Source organism: Phyllopteryx taeniolatus, chromosome 11 (genome assembly GCF_024500385.1).
Source record: "Phyllopteryx taeniolatus isolate TA_2022b chromosome 11, UOR_Ptae_1.2, whole genome shotgun sequence".
Classification (NCBI taxonomy): domain Eukaryota; kingdom Metazoa; phylum Chordata; class Actinopteri; order Syngnathiformes; family Syngnathidae; genus Phyllopteryx; species Phyllopteryx taeniolatus.
The window spans coordinates 21,849,806-21,870,930 of record NC_084512.1 but is presented as its reverse complement, the minus strand read 5'-3'; the positions used below and the strand labels follow the sequence as shown (position 1 = coordinate 21,870,930).

At 40.1% G+C, this 21,125-nt stretch overlaps 1 protein-coding gene across 2 annotated transcripts in view; it reads left to right on the top strand.

The window, feature by feature from the left end:
• The first annotated feature begins 5,948 nt into the window (after positions 1-5,948).
• The window catches only part of LOC133486090 (C-terminal-binding protein 2-like), a 49,750-nt gene continuing 34,573 nt past the window's right edge, over positions 5,949-21,125 (top strand). For both annotated transcript variants that reach the window (XM_061790734.1, XM_061790735.1), the window contains exon 1: positions 5,949-6,106. The gene's annotated coding sequence lies outside the window, so the exon portion shown is untranslated. The remainder of the gene's footprint in view (positions 6,107-21,125) is intronic.

Below are 21,125 nucleotides of genomic sequence, written 5' to 3'. Positions count from 1 at the left end.
GAAGAGAAGTACTCACACTCCCACACCAAAAGCTGAGGTTTTTCCCTTCGGAGTGCTGTCAGAGCAGCTGCTACTACTCAAGTCTTCGTTGAGGAGACGCTTGCAAGAATTAATTAGCTGTGGTTTTACGTTTGCAAAAAATGGGACTCACATTGTCTTAATTCAGCAAGATGAGATTTCAACTGTAACCTATCATACAACTAAAAAGACAGCAGTCGCTTCATAAATTAAATAAATCAATGCAAAAAACAAATATTTAAAACGCTTAATAATCTTTGATAAGTTGTTCGTGAGATGTTATTACTGGATATGAGTAAGTTTAGCTAAAAATAAGAATTACCATAGTCCTATAGGTTTAGGTAGTACACACAGGCGGGCTGGAATGGGCTTTTGAGGCTGGCTATGTTTATTTGTTTCAAACATCCATCCATCCATTTTCTGAGCCACTTATCCTCACGAGGGTTGCGGGAGTGCTGGAGCCTATCCCAGATATCTTCGGGCAGGAGGCGGGGTCCACCCTGAACTGGTTGCCAGCCAATCGCGGGGCACATATAAACAAACAACCATTTGCACTCACATTCACACCTACGGGCAATTTAGAGTCTTCAATCAACCTACCATGGATATTTTTGGGATGTGGGAGGAAACCAGAGTGCCCAGGGAAAACCCACGCAGGCACGGAGAGAACATGCAAACTCCACACAGGCGAGGGCCGGGGATTGAACCCCGGTCCTCAGAACTGTGAGGCAGACGCTCTAACCAGTCGACCTTAATTTCTTCAGTCAAATTTTACTGTTTTTGGCAGATCACTTAAATTAACTAATACCACCCTCATTTTCTTCCTATTAAGTTTTGCCGTGTATTGCTTGCCCACAAGGGCTAACGGCAGTGCTACTGCTACTGGCAAGAGTGTCTGGCTCTTGCTGTTGTCGGTTACGCACATTCGGTGTCTCCACTGAAAGGTCCGCTTTCTTTTCCGCGCAACACGCCAACAAGTTCGTTTTACTGCCGCCTCCTGAATCATGTCTGCATATGCGCTATAGGATGGAGTAGCCCATTGCATGAGAAGGGAAGGGGGAGCTCTCAAAACAAAACATTTTGATGCCTTTTAAGCTTGCCAATTAAGACAAAATGATCATTAATTACTTTAAATCAAAACAAAACTTTGAAAATCAGTTTTTTATGAGGTGTTTGAGGCCCCCTGAAAATCTCAGGGCCTCAGGCAATTTGGTGTTTGCCAAATGGTAAGCCCAGCCCTGGTAAAGAGCGTGTGTACTTTTGCCACCTCTTATTATCGTTTGCAGTGATATAGAAATCTCCAGCGCATCACTGAGAGCCGTCTAATATTTTGCCCCTTTCACACAACTAAATAAGGCAGCCAAAACATTCTAAAATCCTCAACGCAAGCTGCAAACATCACGAAAGGAGGGCTTTTAATACCTAACAAGGTGTCATAGGAGAGCACATGAGATTATGAGTGTGCGTGTGTGTGTGCCGTGCATGATGTCAAGAGGCAAAATGGCAAGCTTATGTCAACACGTTTGCCTTGTTGAATATCAAACCTCCTCCCAAGGACACGAGGCTGTACAAGCCGGTAAACAAGCATGGGGAGCACTAAAGCTTTGCACCTCATGAATATGAAAGGAGACCGGGCTCTAAATCCACACACTCTTCGCTCTCTCCATTCTTAGCGTTCGGTGTGATTTATTTGCAAGTGTGTGTGTGTGTGTGTGTGTGTGTCTTTGATGTGTTGAGCGGAGAGATTTTGCACCTGTTTGGGGAGGAGGAGAGGCAAAATAGCAAGAGGTGGATTTGCATTATAAGCTAGAAGAAAAGAAGAGAAGGCCAAAGCTACCTTTTGTCTACATTATGGAGATGCCACTGTATGATGATATGAACTAATTATTTAATTTCCTTTGTTCAACCAGGTAAGGCAATTGAGAACAGTTTCTGGTTTACGATGCCGACCTGGAGGCAATGTAGGGTTCAGTGTCTTGCCCAAGGATACTTCAACAGCAGACAGTCAGAGCAAAGAAGAATACTTACGTTAACAGCATAAACTCAATTTTTCCATACCACCGGAATGCCGACCGACCTTTAAAATAATAATAACAATACTAATTCCCTCGTCAAATTGTAGCCTTCAATAGACAAACTTTTCAGGCATATTTTTTTTTACATTTTTTCCCTTCAATAACCATAAACATTGACACCTTGAGTACCCCAATGTACAAGTTTTTTGAATGACCAGCCGTCGGTGGGTTGATGCACTTTCACCCGTTTATTGAACGATACAAACAGTCAACACACAACTACAAAATGAGAACACTCGCAAGGAGCTGCTGCAGGACACGACTCGATGCTAACACGAAACCGGATCCAACTTGTGACGTCGTCACACACGAGGCCAAGCCCCTTAAAGGCATACATCCAACACACGAATATTACAGTATGTACAACTCAATTAAATTTTATTTATAGAGCACTTTAAAAACAGGTTACGAGCTTGGTCACACAACAAATTAACCTCTTAAGTCAAGGTACAACTATACTTGGATGTTTTCCCGTCTAAAAATTGCCTAATGTCACTTTTTCTATGCGGTACATATATTGAGGTGACAAGTGCGAGGTGTTGCACCCTTGTTCCAGTGATATTCCAAATCTAAGAATGTGACGATTTTATTCCCAACGAACAAGATAACTTCCCGACAACATGCCGCCACTCCACGCCTTGACTCTTTCTCGTTCGTCGTCGCCTGAAAATCTCAAAAGACCTTCGACGAGCCTCCGAAAGGCCGACCCTTGCAATGACTCGCATACTTGGCTCATTGTGTTTTGTTTTCTAACATCCCAACTCGGTGTGCTGTATGCTAATTAGTGTGTAGGTGGCAGCCATAATTACATTAGGCCCGTTATAAACAAAGACTATACAAGCTGCACTCTATCAAGAATGCCACCTGAGAGTTTGAAGGATGGATGCACTTGTCATGCATAGTTGAAAGAAATTAACTCATATAAATTCAGTTTGAAGCTTCTAAATTACATACAACCGATTCATCAAGTAGTTTAATTTGGTATTAAATAATTAGCATATTAATATTATATAATCTGACGCTAATAATAAATGAAAATCTGTTAGTTGATAACTATGAAATAACAGCAGTATATATAATATGGTACTGGATAAGTATTTATTCATTACTTGCTCTCAATTAATGAAAAAAGTTAGCTTCTTGTGTAACTTTAGTCGATATTATCTATGATATAACATTGCAGTATATATTACAAGGTATAAATATTTAACAATTTATTCCTTACTCGCTCTGAATTAATAAATGAAAAACAGGTTTTCGTATAAGTGCTTTTACGTTTGATTAATGAAAAATATAAATATTTATAAGAAATGAATGATAATGATAACACAAAAGTAATAATAATCACATTGAAAAAAATTGTTAAAAAAATCAACTAAAATTAAAACAATAACAATATTGATGACGACAATAATAAAGACCATGCTAAAACAAGAATAATATAACAAAACAACTAATTATACTCATACAAACAGAATACAACTAATAATAAGACAATGAAAATAAATAAGAACAATAATATAATTAAAATAGAAAATAGTGAATAATATTAATAAAAAAACATTATGTAGTACATACAGAATCATAGCAATAGTGATTGCAATACAAATTAGTATTTGATATCCTGTAAAAAAAATAATATACAAAAAAAAATAAATATTTATATAATTTAAATAATGTATACATTATCGTGTTGATTAATGTACTTTTTGCCTTTTTCAGCTAAAAACTAAAACAAAATGAATTGAGAGCTAACCTTTCAATCTCTGTTTTTTTGTCAATACCTCATTACTGGCATGAAAAACATTTTAGCTTAAACCAAAAGGTCATTTAAAGTTTGGGAGACTTGCTTAAAGCAGAGTGCACCATAACAACAACCCGTCTTCAGAAATTAACATAACCCTCGGCCCCCCATAAGCAAGGTGCAGCATTAGCAGGCGGCGAGCATGCGGCTCTCTGCCGGTGTGCGTTCAAGTGCCTCAGATTTAGCAGCACACATCATGATCTTACACTCTGAAGTCCAAGAATTGTGTTGCATTTTAAAAAGGTCAAACACCAGGAGAAATTGAGAGAGGAGAATGAACATCTATTGCTGCAGAAATGCCGTAAATGTTTGCACATCGCTAATCTCCTGTGTGCTCACACCATCAGAGTAATGACAACCAGATAAATATGTGAGAAAGTGTGTGTTGGTTTAGAATTTTGCAAAAGAGCGCAAGGTATCTGGTATCTTGTCATTTGGATTAAAATGCACATAGCTGTTACAAAATATTATTTATTTGTTTTGTCAGGTGTTTTCAAAGGCTTGGTAGTTTTTCTTCATTTTAGTTTTATTTCGCAGTGCGATTATTTTGTCCAATCAAATTTCAACCTCTTTATGCTGCCATGTCAATTTAATCTGCCCAGGGCCTTCAAAATCTGTAGTGCTGGCCGATGTAACTTAAACTATACTAGCAATGGGACTGTTTCTTCAATCATTTAGATGTACAAATTTGTCCTCACAGAGCCAGAGAGCTGGCCAATGATAACGTCATGATTTTTCCGTCCTCTGCAAATTAAGTTCGACTAGCAAAACACATCTGTAGCGAATACATTTAATAATCAGCATCTCTGTTGAGTATGATCAATTTTATTATATTTTCAATGTTGTTGTTTTGTTGGTCATTTTATTCGATAAATATTGATTCTGAACCGCTCAACACGATGTACAGTATGTGGCAGAGTTGTGTGTTGTTACATTGTATTTTGTATAGTATTGTTGGTTTTTAGAATAGTGATATGAGAGTGCAGGTATTAGGAGGTGGATTTCGTCTGAAGTCCCAAATGAAGGCACAGGTACCAAACCTTGTACCGATACAAGGTGTGTCGGGAAGGTTTCAGGACTGGTGTCACAAAAGATATATTTCAAACCCAAACTACAAATTTGGAGTTTTCCGTCAGACGATCATCCAGCACGTCTACAAAAAGATCATGTGGTGTTTTCTTCGTTCAGTGTGTGAGAAGAGATAAGAGTTGTGGCTTCGAACTGCTGGCTGCTTCACCATGAAAACAACAACAACAAAATGTTGACAGAGTGTAGCGAAACTTTGCATACATTTAGTTTTCAATCGCCTCCGAATCCTATGAACGTGTGATTTTCGACGCCGTAATCGAGGAACATTTTCATCTTTGACAAAACCACAGAAAAGCTCATCTGAATTAAACATTTCAAAAACAAGGTGGTAAAGGGATTTTCCAACAATGTCATCGGAAAAAAACAAGAATTATCTCGCACGAAAGAATGAGACGACGCGATTTGTGCCGACCTCCGGAAATCCGGCACAACAAAATGGCGGCCGGTTTTCTGGCTTTAGTAACATACCTATTAAATACAACACGTGTAATTGTCTTTGTTTTTATGTTTAGTGTAACAGTAAACAACTTGAAGTCTCTTTTTTTAGACTAATTGTTCACTATTTGCCAAACTGAGTTGAATTTAGTTGACTGCTACCGCACAGCGTTCGTACTTTAAGCGTTTGCTAGTTTTTATGCTAGTTGGCGAATAATTACATGACCGGCAATTGACTGTACAATACTATAGAAAAAGAAAAGTGTGTTTGAATGTGTGCGTGCGTGTGTTTTACTAGTGAGCAAATGGCTCCGCCTCATTCACAAAGCGACGGAGGAGGAGGAGGAGGACGAAGGAGGGGGGGCAAAAAAAAAAAAGGAAAGTGATACGCACCTCTCAATCCTGGCAGGAGGGACGGAAGAAGAAGAAGAAGAAGAAGGGCAGGATAGTGTTTACGTTGCATTTAAGTCAACAACGGGACACATTCCAGGCTGCGTTGAAGCGCCAACAACGGCGGTGGGAATCGGGATTAAGTTTGTGTTGACATTCCTTCAAAAAAAAAGAAGAAGAAAAAAAAAAAGTGGATTATGATCCAAATCCGAGGCGATTTGATTTGAAATGCTTGGAACCTGCGATGCTGCTTCCGAATACGACGCTTTCGCTGTCACTCGGCATTCACCGCGAGGTAGGAATTGTGTTGATACATTGTGATTAGAGCGAACAAACATGTTAATATGGCTACCATATGTGTACGTATTTACCACCGCCGTGTCGAAATACGGCGAGGATATGCCCAACTACTCCGTGTGGCGTTCACTTCCTCACCAGCGTGGCACGGCATGTTGTCAGCGTGACACGGAATGTTGTCACAAGTGGGTTTAAAACACACACGCAAGTAAAAGTTAGCTGGAACTTAATGTTCCCACAGCTACCGTGAAACTAATGAGCGACTCAATCATGCATATGAGCACCTGCACATGGATCTATAAAGAAGATAATCCCTACATTTCTAGTGGTTGTAACTGGGCAACTCTTTGCATTCTTATTTTTATTGCTGCATTTTGGAGGTTCCAGTGGAAGAAAGCTTCAAGTGCAGGAGGAAGAGGAAGAGGAGGAGGGAGGCTGTGCTATTGTCTGGACACTTAGAGGGGAGGAGATTGAGGCTGCATGCAGATGTGCTGCTGGCAAAGGACATCTGCTGTCTCCCCTTCTGGGCATTGTTACAAGACGGCTGGAATTTAGCGCATATGTTCGCATGAGAAAGTCAAAATGTAAAAGTTTTTTTTTGGGGGGGGGGGGGGGTCACGCACAGACAATGACTTTGTTTCAGACTGACCTGCAAAAATAACAAAACTCTATACAGTGGTCCCCTGCATATTTGTGATTCACAACTCACGGATTCACCGATTTTGTAAATTATTTTAGGGTATAAAAGTATAATGGGTAGTAGTAGAATATATAAAATTATTGCTTTGGCAGCCTCTTGGTGCCAAGAAACTATGTTGAAGTGATTTGAGGAGTTTCGTTTAAATGAAAGTATTGCTTTGCTGCCATCTTGTGCCACCTTGGTGCCAAGGAACGATGTTAAAGTGAGTTGAGGAGCTTCATTTAAATACCAGTCGTGCTTTGTTCCATTTATAAGCTATTATGAACCTTTTTTTTGGGTGGGGGGTGTCAGATATTCACAGTTTTTCACTATTCGCAGCAGGACTCTGTCCCTATCCTGCGGTCTGGGAAGCATATTTGCAGTTGACTATTCACAATTTCACCTAGTCAAATTTTTTTCTGTTGGACTTATCCTGTGCTATTTGCTGAAAAACTCAAAATTCTTGTTTTTTTTATGCTCTGAAACGCCCACAAAATGCCTTCAAACCTGTCTATATAGGAAAGTAGTAAAATAGTGCTAAATTTAGCATGGGTTGTTAGCGGAAGACGTTACGAAGGAGTCTTCGCTGAAAGTGAATGAACACGTGCACTTCCAGTGCATATTTTCAAAATCTAATCTTTTGTAAGCCATTTATTTTTAAGGGTAATGTTGTAACATGAGCTTGAAATGATATCAGTGTTTTTCGGGATCTAGTTTGTAGTATATTTAGGGTAAAAATGGGCAATTGGCAATTATATGCATTTGGAGAAATATACTTTTTTTGGTTGTTGCTATTGTCACTTTTTTTTTCTATTCGTGGCAGGGCTCAGACCCTATCTGCCACAGATATCAGGGGATTACGATTCAGTAAACCCTGATGACTCGCAAAAATCATCTGCTGTAACATAACTGCCTGTGCTTTTGGTTGTTATTAGATATATTTTCTACTACAAATTGAATTTGAAATTTGAAGTCATGGAAAATAGTGCGCGAGCACATATTTTAGTACAACTATTGTCCACTTCAGATTAAGAGAGGATTTGTTGAAAATGAAAGCTTCTGACGCATAAGGCCTCCCTTTTCAAGGACTGAAACAGGTAGCAAATGTAGTTGTTCATACACAGCCTGAACTCTAGAGCTCCAATTGAACTCCATTGCTAACCAGAACAGCACGTAAACAATCATAAAGTCTTACGGCAGGTTGTAAAAGAGATCCCTGCGCATTATTGAAGATGATCATATGTTATGTGGCAAAGGCGTCTTCAACAGTGATTAGCCTTCCGATATATTGACAAACGATCGCTCCACACTGTTATCAATGTTGATGTACACTACAAGCCTCCTAACCATCCATCCATCCATCTTCTTTCCCACTTATTCTCACTAACCTTTAAACCTAATTTTCCTGGGCAAAATTACTGTGTAGACTAGTGGCATTGCTGCACATGAAAACGCATTTGGAGGCTGTCAAGTGCTCTCCAATTCTACAGGTGGCGATATAACCCGTAATCATGACGTCATTTCTAGCCAATCAGAAAGAAATGGTACAATAACAACAGTGGTTAACTGAGGAAACAGGAAATCGTAGTATATGACAGTGGAGTGTAATTCTGTTGATGTACAGTTAAAATAACAATAAAAACATTGGTTTTAGGGCAGCAATGCACACGGTGACATTATACAAAGTAGGAACGTACCAAAATAAAAGAAATAGCAGTTTGGAAAGTCTTCACCAGGTTTACTAGGTTTTTATGAGGATGTAACTGCACGATCAAACAGGAAAAAAACCACAATATTGAACAATGTTCTCTCCCCTCTGCTGTCACATATCTAATTCGCCACCGCTCACTGGGATTTTCCCAGCCGTCTTCAGTCCGGCTTGCAGCACCGATCCCTTCCCCTCATCTGCCGTCCTCCACTCCGGCGGGAGTTGAACTTCCTCTGGCGTCCCCGCGGTGTACTTGTGTTCCGATATGAAAGCTGCAAACACATCACATGCCACTTCACAATGGATGTGGTGGCTCCTGTCAAGCCTTTTGATGTATCAAAGGAAGGATAACACCATGGGAAAATGCAAAATCAAAGAGTGCTTTATGGACAACAGTACTGTGAAAGGCCTCTTGATTAATTAATCAATCGGGCGGTGATCAAGACAACTTAAGTTCTCCCATCAGTCCTACGATTTAGGAAGATCTTATGCATCCAACTTTGTTTTGAAAATGCCTCAGTGGACTGTACATGAAAGGTCTATAAAGGAACGCTTGGATCAGTTTGTTGTGCAAGCGCACAGAACCCTGACCTCAACCCCATAAAACATGTTTGAAAGATAATCCTTGACCTTTGATGCTAGTGTAGAGATGATGTAAACTAGTGTGTAGCTTTGGCTAATCCAAGGATGGTCACTGATAGTCTAGTGGTTCAGTTGCCTGACTCCCTTCCAAGCAGCATGGGTTTAGTTCTCTGTCAATGATGTTGTGAAAGTTGTCTGTCCATGACCATGAACAAGATAAACAGTATTGAAAACGAATGCATGATCCAAGGATGAATGGATTCACTTTTGATCATGATACAGATCCTGTATCCTACTGCTGATCCAAATTCGAATTGTTTGTCCATGGTGGAGATTGTTGTAGTTTCTTTTACCAGTGGAGAAGGTTATGTTTTCATCTAAGGCTGGATGTTTGTTTGTTACCAACATAACTAAAAAAGTTGACAACAAATTTGGATGGCATTTTGTATGATCCAACCACAAATTGATCAACATTTAATCGTGATCCAGATTCCCGGGGCTGATCCAAATTGGGGATGCTCGTCCTTCCTGGAGATTGTTGTAGTTACCAATGAAGAAGGTTAAGTTTTCACCTACGACTGGATGTTTGTTACCAACATAACTCAAAAAGTTGACAACAGATGGTATTTGATATGATCTGAGGACAAATTGATCAACTTTTAATCGTGATCCAAATTCCTTGGTGCTCATTCAAATTAGGGTTGTTTGGAGCTGTCAAATGTCTCTGCTTTCATTTGTAATATTGCAGCCATTCATCCAGTAAAGCCTGTTCCGAGTGACACGGACCATTTAACGACATTCTCAATGCTTTAGCAGTTAGAAGAGGATTTCACTGTGAGCTTTGTCGTCTCAATAGCTGTACTGTGCACACTTTTACACCTCTGAGCCGCCGCGCTATCTTCACATTTCAAGCGTAAGACACTTCAAACATTTCTGTGTGCTGAATGGATTTGGCGCGCTTGACAAATGCTCAGCGGCTGTCTTTTTTTTAAAAAAAAATCTCGTTTTCCTGGCTGTGAAGTTTGGGCTGGATGGATGTGGCCAGCAGCAGGTGTTTGATTCTCTTCAATGATAAAAGACACAGGATGCTGTGATCCTCACGTCTTTGTGGGCGCCGGCAGTCTCTGTCGGCGTGTATGAGCCAAAATATTCAAGGGAAAATATTCATCCTGGCTAAGTGAAGCCATTTTGTCGACAGCTGAAGCTCGCTGCATTTCAGAATTCCACAAAATTTCATGCATAGTGAAAAGGCTAACTGTCTTATCTGGTAACTACATTGTGGTTGCAAGCTCTTATTTGTGGTGGTTTTTATTGTGGTGAATGACTTGAGAGACACTTTACACAAACACTCAACACAGCGCAAGGTTCTGGTCGTTTCTGAATTGTCTATTGTGTCGTATCACATCACAATCACAGAGTCCATGGCTTTGCCGGACATGGTGTCGACCGCACAAATAAAGATTTGCAATCGAAAACATCGAACAGGTTTAACATTTACGATTGTTGGCCCGACTGTTATCCGAGCAAATCGGGGAAGAAAAATCACTTGGTATGTGCGTACACCATTTAGGTGTACGCATTAGAGGTACATTGTACTGAAAACCACATTAGTGATGTGTAGTATAATAACCACTAAAACTGATAAATGTGGTGTATATATATAATCTTTTAATTTATCTTTTACATTCATGCCATTGTGATCACTTTTACCCATTAAAGGTCCTACTTTCCGGTTTTCTGGAATGCGGCATTACACGGAAGCAATAACTGTGTCGTGTTCAGTGTCCCTTTGAGAGCCATTTCCCAAAATTTGCATTTACAGGCTTCAAGACACCGGCAGTTTTCTGTTTTCATTTAGAATCACTGAAGCATAATTGCCTCCATAAAGGCTCAAGATTTTTGATCACTCTCAGTCTAACAGCAACTAATAGCGAACTTGTGAATAAACATTTCTGCACATGGACTTGTGGTGATGGGGTGTGGATATTTACTCTTCCTGGTATTTATGACAGTAGGAGTTTGCTCAAACCACTTAATAACCTCCCACGCGCTCCTCGTTAACGACGAGCCATTTCCCTCTAAAGTGCTGCTAATGGCTTGCATTAACATTGAGGCCGGCCGCGGACGAGATGGAAACGAAGGGACGCTCCACCTGAATGCAGCTCGCGCTCTTACTGAGTGAGGGGAGAGGCATTCTGAGCGTTGTGAGGAAACCGTTAATGCTGACAGCTCATAATGTACTCGGGGATGAATGTTTCCTACTGGAGGAGTCAGACACATGGAGGCTAACTATATCGTAGGCTAAATGCTTCCGAAGAGCACAGCACACTTTTTTTTTTTTTTTTTTTTAGATTCACCTACAGAATCTAATGACATTACAGTACAAAGGTCAGTTTTGATCAATTTAACAAGATATCTTTTATTGTGGTTGCTCTACTACACTGCATCATCCTATAAGGTTTTTTTTCCTCATACACCGAGAATGTATCTAAATATCTGTCCATGCATTCAATTTCTATTGTGCTTGTCCTCATTTGGGCTGTGGGTGAGCTGGATTCTGTCTGACTTTGAGCGACGAACAACCACTCACACTTCCATTCACATCTATGGACAATTTAAGTCATAAATGAACCCAACAAACAAGCCTGTTTTTGAAATGTGGGAGGAAAATCCATGCTAGCACAGGGGGAATACGCAAATTTAACACAGGAGAGCCTGATCTAAAATTTGAACCCGGAACCTCTCGACTGTGAGGCGGATATGCTAACCACTATAAGTAACCAAAATATTAAGGTTTCATTGCCTAGCAACAAGCGAAGGTGCATAGAAGGGCGCTACATTTACTCCGTTACATTTACTTTTGTCATTTTTTTGGTTAAACTGTCCTTGTCAGAGTAGTTTTTATGCAATAAATGTTTAACTTTTACAAGAGTTTGTCAACGCTACTTTTACTCCATTACATGGAGCTACATAACCCTTGCTACATTTCTTCTTCTTAATCTGTTATTGCTTGCGCGATCGATCCATTTTGGTCTCACTGAATACTTAATTATTTTAAGGACTAATTTTTACTTAAGTCATATTATTCTGAAGGAGCAGTACTCTTACTTGAGTACAATTTTTGGCTACTCTGCCCACCTCTAGTAACAGGTGGTGGAACGTGCTGTACATGTGGCATCAAAAGGAAAAAGAATAAAGCAATTCTGTTCATGTATGTTGCATTTTGGGAAGTTCAAGCATTTATTGTTCTTTGCACAATCCCCAACATTGCAAGTCAAAGAGAAATACATACAACTGAATCCCAGTATGTCGTGGTTGCTAGCCCGCTTTTAAAATACCACTGATTACTCTGTGTCCAATTTGAGCATTATTTTATGCATATACTTTTTGTTAAGGCACAAATAACATAGGTTGTGTGGGTGGCCAGTGAGTGGTGAAAGCATTTGCATACATATTGTTTAATTCACTCCCTTGTTATGTGTTTTGTTCCTTCCTTCCTGCCCACTCTCTCGCGTCTGAGCCTCTCAGGAGAGAGGTGGCATGAGGAGGTGGAGGAAGAAGAGGAGGAAGGCTCTCATTGTCTCGGCAAGAGTTTCTATTTCAGCACGGCTGACATGTACTTGTGTCAGGCGGATGCATCCTGCTGATGCTAAGGGAAGCTGTAAACTGAAAGAGATGTCGAAGAAGCTGAAGCAAGGCCCGGCCTCTGTTTGCCTCTCGGCTGCACGAGCATCACTTCATTCACTCGCTCTGCTTTATATTGCTGATGGAGAGAAAGTGTTTTTTTGACGTGGGGTGATACTGACATTTGAACACGGTTGAGGTGATCAAAAGTAAGCATAACATATTTTCAGACATCCCCGACAACTCAAGCACTTTCGCTCCCGCTTATAATTATTTCCCTGAGAGAGCAGCCACTTAAACTCTCTGACAACATGAATAAACTTAAGACTGCTCATCTAGTCCCAGTATTTGAAAAGATCTTTGAAAAGTATTTAAAAAAATAAAAATTACAAATGGCATTTGGAGCTGAAGTTTTTACATATTTCAAGCAGTAACAAACCAAGCCATTTGATTTCCATGTTAAATTAACAAAACTTGTCTATGGTAGCAATAAATGTAATTTTATTGGTAACTTTAACACGACATCCAATATGCCGTAAAGTCTTAGATCTGACATTGCCATGGCATTGACAGAGACACTGTAGCCGCTTAAATTTTTTTATACAGGGAATCCTCAGTTCACGACGGAGTTCCGTTCCCACGGCAACGATGTAACCCAAATTTGTATGTAATTCGGAACGTGCCATCGTCTATCACTTCATGAATTCACCCCGTTCTTTTTTTTACTCTGTAAAACCTATCCTCAGCTGTTGGCTGAAAAACTCATTTCTTTTTTGTTTAGTTTTTCGCTCTTTCAATAATTCTCTAAGATGTCACAAGATGGCCCCATAGCCATGACTAATAGGAAAGTAATATTTAGTGTGAAAGTGGTACATCTTTACTGAGGGACTAAAGGAGGTCTGTTTAACCTGGGTTGTTAGTAGAAGTTACGGAAAGTCTTTGCTGCATGTACATGCATTCATCTGTAAGCCGTTGATTTAATATTTGTTAATTTCAGTGGTGCCTTGAAATATGAGTTTAATTCATTCCATGACCACAATGGTAACTCAGAGCACTTGAAATCCCTCTAATCTGTTACAGCCTTCCCCAAAAAGAAACAAAAACTGTTTTAATGTGTATTTTAATGAAAAGAAAAATAGCACACAGTAATACTGTAATTCATAAAACATACAATAATGACATCATTACATAGAATTAAAAATAATTCAACCGTTTTTGTCACACTGCATCAATTGAATTGGCATTGTGCTGCTCCTTTTGTGTCCACCTTGGCCACCAGGGGGCAGTGCAAGATTGACAGATAGGTATACTGCTCATTGAGACGTCTCAAAGTCACTCTCTGCATATCAATACGGGACTAATTATTAGTCCTACGCATGAAATAAATATATGACTGAGTAATGTTATTGGTTGTTGCACTGTTTGTTTTCAATCCATTGCTTGAAATTGCAACATATACACTATTTAGCGTTAGCATTGAGCTAGCGGTCTGAAAGGCTAAACTGTGTGGTGGTTTTAAATACACAAGGAGTAATTACCTTGGTTTTATGCTTAGTTTTAGAGTAAAGTTTAACTGGGAGTGGCAGTTAAGCAGCTTGAAGACTCGTTTTTGAATAATTGTTCTCTCATTGTATCTGACAAACTGCTGCTTGTTGTGAAGTGAGTTGAGTCACTGGCGCCATGAAGTGCTCATATCGCAAGTCCTAACAAAAAAACAGTCGAACGATGGCCTGTGTCTCTAAAAACGTTTTTCACTATTTGTGGCAGGACTCAGTCCTGACTCTGTAAACCCCGCTATGCGTTATAAAAAGGTACAGTGGTCCGCCGTTGTTGTTTTGGCCGTGAGCTTTCAGTTTAAAACGTGAAATTTAAAAATATTTTCAGGATCCGAAACACTGTTGTCATATAAACGAATGCCCAAAACTACACAATTTTCTCCATTTAATAATGGTCTTGTCTCAATTGTCCTTGAGTGAGTTTTTGACCAGTGCTAGGTTCATTGAAGACTCTAAATTGTCCATAGGTGTGAAGTTGTTTGTCTATACGTACGCAGCGATTGGCTGGCAACCAGTCCTGGGTGTTCCCCAAGGTCAGCTGGGATAGGCGTCAGCGCACCCGTGAAGTGACCCATTTGAGGACAAGCAGAACAGCAAATGGATGGATGGCTTGTATTTGAGGCAGTACTAGAAAGTGAGGTCGGTGCATTCAGAGGTTCTTCGAATTCAGCTGTCATCACCGCAACTTTCCCTTTTTAAAATGCCACAGTTCATCCTTGCGGTCAACTTGAGTCTCTCTCCTTAGCAGTCTTTTTTTTTTTTAAAAATATGTAGTCCAAGGGCCTCTTTGCTTTGCATAAACGCTGGCACGCGTCCAACAAGGAAAGATGGCAGACGTCCAAGGAAGTGTTTGACTCCTGAACTACACTGTTAGGTCCACGGTTGATTGAAATGACATTTAGGGACTGAACATGGTACAGTACACGACTGCGTGCATACATTTCCTATCACTCATCACGAATAGAATGATATTAAACAGCACAATCATCTCATTTTTGTTGACAAAGTGGGCGACGGCCCGATGATTTTATTTGATGATGTTTTATCGCCTTAGCTATCTGCGTTATGAATGTGCGTATTGGCGGTAGGCTTCATTCTTTGATTCTCATTACCATCACAGCGGGACGGTCGTCGTTTTCAGCTCGTCAGCGTGTTCGCACAAAGACGCGTTTGATTTTGCAGACGTTTGAAGATGTTTGATCCCTGGTCCTGAACAAAAAGGATTTGGGTGGGTTAATGTTGCACTGATCCCAGGAGAAGCCTTCCGCTCACTGTCGTCTGGGGGGGAACAAAATATAGTTTTCAGACAGTAAGTTGTGCTTGCTGTTCTTTGATTTGCAGCTGACTCATGGGTAATATTATTTTAATTAATCATCTTAATAGGATTTGTTTCAGTACAAGTGCAGGAATGGGATGGTATAGGTTTTCTCTGGCTCACTACTGCTCTAGAATCTCCAAACACGTAATTATATTCTATTGTCAAAGTAAGAACAGTGTTGATTTTTATCTGACTCAATGAGGCCCATGGCTTATGCAGAACAGTTCCAATGTGGCTTTTGTCAAAATACCCAAAGGATCAAGAATTATAGAACACTTTACAACTCATTTTCAAGCCTCCCACGTTTTGAGAGGGCGGTCCTGTCACATGAAAACTATTGCGGCGCCAACAGTGAGTACGGCTTTTGTTACCATGATGACCCGGGGTGGACCTTGGAGGCTGAACGAGGCAAGCGGCTTCTGTTGTGCATCAAACAAAACTCAAAGCAGCTCTGCTTACCTATTGGCTTCGACATGATGGTATGGTCTGGCCGTGGCTTGATGGTGTCGGAGGAGGAGGACTGATGATTAACTCGGTGTGTGTGGGGGGGGGGGGGGTGTTATTATTTAAATTAACAGGATTGTGATGACACAATTCGCAACATTCTGAATGGCTCACTCACAGACAAATTCCCCAAAAATAAAAAAATAGGCAACTCCCAAAAGATTTATTTAGTTGTTTAATTTCACATTTGATGGGTGGGCAGGCACTCAAGAGGCCAAACTATTCGGGTGGGGATGGATTCATGAGGGCCGCAGACATATTTACGTCGCCCCTGGTTATAACCAGCTCATACTATTTATTCATGTGTCAGTTTGCCTTTTTGAAACCACAATATACGGTGAAACTTGCAACATGCCCATGCCTACTAGCTGCATTATCTATTTACCAAGCGACAGTCTTTCATCTCTCTATTTTGGCACCGACGGATATCCTTCACTTCATGTCGGTGGCGTTTACACTCCCGCCTCATTTTCTTGCATCTCACGTTGTCAGACTATCCAGAGGGGGAAGAATAAGAAAGTGTTTTTACTTCACTGTGCACTGCAAGGTGAAATGATGATAAACTTGAACTTTTCAGGTCCTCTAAGCCCAAGGCGAGGTCTGAACCACCGGAACGTTTCAAAGAACTCCCAGAACACATTTATTTTCCTTCTTTTTTCTCCATTGCTTACGCCTCATCGCTGACCTTTCTCTTGCCCGCTACTAAACTCTATCTCAGCCATATTTTTCTCTCAATTGTAGTTAAGCTGTCTTTGCCCTTGTCTCTTTAATTTCCCAGTGTTGTGTCTGTGTCTCATTCGCAGGTGGCCTAGCCGTATGTGGACGCTTCTTTTGTTTGGTCTCTGGTGAATATAAGCCTCTGGCCTTGGAGAGTGATGTATGTCTGATAGACGCATAATTCTTTGCTTAAACTGCTTTTCCTCTCAGAGCATAGATACAAGTGAGTTTCTGTCTTACAGTTGTCGTTAAAAGTGAAGCATGTGACACTTGGAAATGATTCTCCATGAAAATTTAGTGGGGGGGGGGGGGGGGAAACCCTCACGATCCCCATTTCCCTCACAAATTATCTGCTCGTCCACATTCGTAAAATCAACAGTTATGTTGCCGTTGTGTCATGGTGAAACTAAACCAGAATTTGTATTCATTGAAACACAAATTGCTCTCTGAGTGTTAATTAAGTTTCCCTATCATGTTTTCGGCTCTCCAGACATGTCAACTGGTGAACCGATACTCATTCAACATGAACGCCAGCCCCTCTAATCGTGACCTCTTAATTTGCCGCTGAAGAGCTTTTATAATTGTTGCATATGCATCAGGTGCTCACACGCTAATTCGGCGGAAAAGATCATTAAGTTCAACGATTTAAATTGACGCTCGCGACCCTCTCTGCACAAAAATAAGGCAAGCTAATCAGCCAGGAATTATTCAGAGAGAATACTTTGAACATGTCTAATTATGCATTATTGGAAGATTAACTGTATTTTTATTCCTCATAGTGAAACACCTTGTTGTGATACTTTGGCTTGGTGATTCTATTCTCAGCTTTTGGTTTAATTCTTTCTATCGCTCTACTGTAGAGTATTTATATGGAAGCATTTTGCATGAATGGCATGTGACGTAGTGTTTGGCATTGGGATTTTTGGCACAAATTATGCTCTCCATGACCTTAGTAAGCTCAGGAATAAAATAAAATACAAATTGTGAAAATAAAATATGATTTTTTTTCTGTTGAATGAATCAATATGTCAATTTTGTTGTCTGTGTGGTGTATTTCATTTACATGGAAAAAGGACATAAGGACAAGCAAGAATGCTAAACACCGGCTAATTCAGTTATTATTTAGACATACTTCTATTTATTATTCTTATATGTACATATTTATTTTAAAATGGTCTTACTTTTTACATTGATATTGACTGTTCAATATATATATATATTTTTTATCAAATATTTTATTATATTCACGTGTTTTTATTTAAATTGACAGAGATTAGTGCTGACAGACCTGCCCCTCTCTTAGCAGACTCATGACAATACAGGAAAATCTTGGTTGCTTTGGCAGAGAGCTTCATACGAATGCCATATGTTAACTAACTGGGTCATCACGTATTGCCAAACCATGCAAGCGCATCAGCTTTTTGAACCCAAGCAACAACTCAGTGTTGAGTTCTAAAATATTGCAATATTGCCTTTTATTTAATCCCAATAAATAGCGTTGTGTCGTAAGGCTTCGTCAGTCCGTGTTATTAAATGATGCTGTGGAGAAAGTAAATTGCCAATTACTCCGGTTGAGATTTTAATGGCAGGACTTTGCTCGAGTTCATTATAAGTAAAGAGCTGTACGGGGAGAAGGAGGGCCATGAGCCTCGATGGGTTTGTCTGCAGCGTGCGATAATGTCGCCATTATGCGTTTTGTCTGTGACTTATGCATTATTGTAAAATGTGCATTAACCCGAGTCAGCAGTTAAATGTGGCGGATTCTACAGCCGTTTAGAGTTGATGTGAAGAGGAGTCGGAGTAGGCTAGAAAGTCAGAAGGAGGGACATAAAGGATCTCGTAAGTTTGTTGTTTGTTGATGTGATCGATCATAATGCGGTCATGTTGTGTTGTCGCTATATCTTGAAGCCTAAATGGGCTGCAGAAGAAATGTATTTGTCAGGACACTTTTTTTTTAATAGTTATAGCGATCTCAAAGCGTGTCCCTGCTGACGTGCGCTGCTTCTATTAACAACATGGCTGTGAACAGAGAGGAACTACCGGTAGTTACAAGAAAGGAGCCAGCAATAACAGAGTCAATCCCGCTGAATATTTTCAAGGAGATGGTGCCCATTTTATAAGTTGGAAAAGCAGTGATTTACGCAGGAAACGTTTGACCTGATGTTTGTGCTTCCAAGCTGCAAATATTTTGGCGAGGTCGCTTGCCTCACCTGCACCACTCTTCATGAGAAAAGAGGGAGGGAGTGCAGCGTTACTTTTCCACAACAACCAAGCCATGTAGTTTGACACTATAATTTATCATGTCAAATTGTTGAGTATTTAAAATGTCAATTTATTAAGGATCATGTTTACATGTTTTGACAAAAATAATTTTCCATGATGAAGCACTTATTTTCACATCATATGTAAAGGAAAAAAACCACATTTCTTTCTATTATTTCTGTGGAAGATGATGCAAGTGAATGATCAGAAAAAGCAGTTTCATAGCTTGTTTTGTATCAAACATCTGTTCTACCGGATTTTGCCCATTTAACTCATTCTAAACTCAATAACTTCTAAAGCCGTCAATGGCAGTGAATGTGTTAAACAAGAAATTCAATGCTGTATTGTTACAGCTGAGGTGTTCTGAAAGTGATGTAACGGATAGATGTTGCAACGACGAACTCTTACGATTGTCAGCTGCAGATAAGAGAGGACTGGAAGAAGAATAAGCAGAAGGAAGAAGGTATAAATCATCCGTTTGAACGACAGCTTTACGGGCCCCTCGGAGCCCCCCAACTCGCTCGTTTAATGAGCAGCGAGCAAAGTAAAAGCGGCCTCGCCTCACCGCCTCCTCTTTTTTCTACTACATTGCACTTTTTGATGTATAAATCATCAACTCTTAAGGAGTCGCTCTGTGATGCTGCTGCTGCACTATTCTTTTGCAAAATCGTTGACTAGGGTAACCTCCCTGCCATAGATGATGAATTGCCGAGTGTCAACACTTTGCCGAGAGATTGAGGCTCATCATTAGCACACTACAGTATATATGCGCTACATAAAGTCAGTGTCAGTGTGAGGTTATCATTGTTGTGAGAACCACAAACAACCTGAAATGTAAAGCTCGAATTGCAACATGTTTCTCGTCACTTTATTTGATGTTGCTCATTGTCTGGGAAAGAACCCTACTGATATTGGACAATATCTAACCAAAGATGTTTTGCAAAGATGCTGCGGCAGACTGTCTGAAGCAAAGTGCGTTTCCTCATTGTGAAAAGAAATACACAAAGGAAACACTTCAATCACTCATCACAAGTCTTAATGAATTAAATATTAATCTTTATCGATTACATAATGTAAGTTGTTGGGATCAAAGTAATGGGATAAAGATTAATTGCAACCCAAATCATTAGGATTGGATTAAAAATATAACCGCGATAAATTAGATCATATTATGCCATTTCTTTTTAAAAAAGATATAAATGGAACGCTTAAATCACACATCTGAGATGTCAAAAACTGACATGAATCTTTATTGATTTACGTAGTGTAATTTGTTGGGTGCAGAATAATAATCAATGGAAACAAATCGTTCATCCTACTGTAACTAGGCCTGAAACGATTTAGCACTACTTCTCAGAACACATGGACTTCTGATTTCAGTTGCTCTGTCACTAACTTCACTTTTTTGACAGAAAGCTGACAGGCAAAGCAAATGACCGCAGTGCTGAATGCAGGATAACTTCTGCAATGCCGTTCTCCTATAATGTCTCAGCAATTGGCCGCATAAAATTCCATTACTATCCCATCATATTGCTTTGCTGTGCCTCACCACTAAACGTCCCAATTAGAATAGTGGTTAAAGATGTCATGATAGCGTTGTAGTGAGCCAGAATACAGCCTTCAGGAAATGAGTCGTGGAGAAAAACACGCAGGAGGAAGAAGAACGACACTCTACTCATCCTGCCGTGTTATTCACTCCCTTCCTCTTCCACCCTTTATATGTCTTTATTCTGCTGATGCAACCACATCCTATCTGCTGACTAACTGACCCACATTCCGTCTTTGTTTGTGTGTGTGTGTGTTTGTGTGTGTATTTGTGTGCTTTCCTCTCCATCTGCCTTTTCCCCCCTGAAGACATCGAAGCCTCCCGTAGGCCTCAGCGGGAACCAATTAGAAGATTGCTCTTTAGAGGCCCATCACTCATTGAACGTAATTTATCAGGAAAATGCCTCGTTTACTCTGTCGTACCACTCACGCTCACTATTATTTTCTCTCTGCTTCCTCGAGCTCTCCATTCAATCTGTGGCTCCAGAACTAGGGGCATTTATTTTTCTTTTAATCGCAAAA